The sequence below is a fragment of the Mesitornis unicolor genome, unplaced genomic scaffold (genome assembly GCF_000695765.1).
Source record: "Mesitornis unicolor isolate BGI_N332 unplaced genomic scaffold, ASM69576v1 scaffold16823, whole genome shotgun sequence".
In the NCBI taxonomy this organism is placed as follows: Eukaryota; Metazoa; Chordata; class Aves; order Mesitornithiformes; family Mesitornithidae; genus Mesitornis; species Mesitornis unicolor.
Genome location: NW_010173070.1, coordinates 79,794 through 81,537, shown reverse-complemented (window position 1 = coordinate 81,537; position 1,744 = coordinate 79,794). Strand labels below are relative to the sequence as shown.

The following is a 1,744-nucleotide window of genomic DNA, read 5'->3' as shown; positions in this document are numbered from 1 at the left end:
ATTCCTGCATCACTTCTTCCAGTGCTCTATTCACAAGCATTTACTAACTGGAGACGTGGCGTTTCATATATACTGTATGCTTCTGCTCGGGGTCCTGACTTCGGCCGCCTTTTAGCGTGGAAAGCCTCAAGCTGTAAATGTTAAAACCAGAATTAACGTCACTATTGTAAACTTAGGAGTAGGGCTGAGGAACCGCACCACAAAAGACCTGTTAGAAAACAGCGGCGTCTCTCCTCGTGTTTGCCTTTCGTGTAATTGTCCCTGCAGGAAAACCATAGCAGAGCTGTGCAAGAGCTTACAGTGCTGATGTTTATGGTTAGTCATTCACTTCCAGTGTGTCCAGGGCTTGGTGTGGTAGGGGTGTGCTCAGGATGTCACTTTGTCACTGGTTTTCCTCTTGCAGGGAGTGAATCCCTTAGGTCCGTTTTTAGGTCCATCTGTACACCGGGTTATTTTCAAATCAGAAGCAAGACTCGTAGTTTATTAATGCGTACAACTGTGGACAGCCTGGGCTCTTGAGGGGAATCAGAGATTAAACAGGAGGGGTTTGAGGTAACTCAGGTTTATGTTTTATATTAATTCAAATAGGAGCAGAATGTAGTGGCTTTTTGAAAGTGGTTTTTAGAGGAGAGGATATAATTGCTCGTTTTGTGCATAGCCCATTACTCCCATCAAAGGGGAACCGTTTGGACATTCCACTCGCCTGAATTTCGGATGGAAAATTCAGTTAAGACAAATGGATGAAGTGAATTTAAAACGTCACTCGCTGTCTGTCTGAAATGAAAATGGCTCAGTTCTAGGCTCACATGAGTGCTTACAGTCTCCAGTTTTTCAGGAGCAAAGCCCAGCAAGGTCACTAAACGGCAGGCTGCAAATTGCCCAAAATCTCCAGGGCTGGTAATGGTGGGGTGCATTTAGAGAAAATTAATTCCATTTTAAGAAGAATCCTGTATGCGAGACGTTCCTGGTCCTGTGATGTATTTTTGCCAAGAAGAATTTAATTGCAATAAACATTTCGGTTGATTTAAGTGAGAATGAAATCCTGTTGGACAATACCACTAGCTTTGCTGGTGTGGCTCTGGGGACTAAAGGATGTGTTGGGGTCTTGGGTATAGGGGAGTGTGGGGAAGGGAGTGAAAAACACTGGTTTGGAGTCATTAGTTTACTGCATATAAGTGTTCTGGTATTGGGAACATATAGGATTCCCAATGGGAATGCAAGGCTGCTCCCGTTTGCCTGTTGCTAATGAGCGTTGCTAATGACCCTTCCCACACAGATCCCGCGCTGGCCCAGTCATGCTCCACTTTGAGGATAAAAGTGTAGGAAGCTCTTGTTGCCTCTGCCCAGTTTATCCTCGCCCAGCGGAGAGCAGGCTCCAGTCTTCAAAGCTGTCAACTCAGCATCTTGTGCGGTGCTAATCTTGTCATATTTGATAAGGCAAAGCAGAGCGTGGGAAGGCAGCTTAGCCGGAAAGCTATTAAGCTCTAATAATACAGATGGTGATAGGGCTGTGGCCCAAATTCCCTTCGGTTCCCAGCGTGGTGCTGGCCACAACCCTTGTGCCTCAGCTCCCACCCCTGCGCTGCTCGCAGCGGGCTCTGGGTTGTAAACCCTTAGTGAGTCTATCTCGCAATGTCACGCTCCTGTTCCAGCGCATTTTCAACTGCAGAAATGCTGATTTCAGAGAAGAAGTCTCCAGAAAACAGTTCATTTTCAGAAAACGGAGCCCAAAATGTTATCTTCC

The 1,744-nt window shown here is 46.2% G+C and overlaps 1 protein-coding gene across 1 annotated transcript in view; it reads left to right on the top strand.

Moving 5' to 3' along the window:
• LOC104537655 (CUB and sushi domain-containing protein 2-like) overlaps positions 1–1,744 on the top strand; it is a gene marked incomplete at both ends in the record, with an annotated part of 85,281 nt that overhangs the window by 5,426 nt on the left and 78,111 nt on the right. The gene's annotated exons all lie outside the window — the stretch shown is intronic.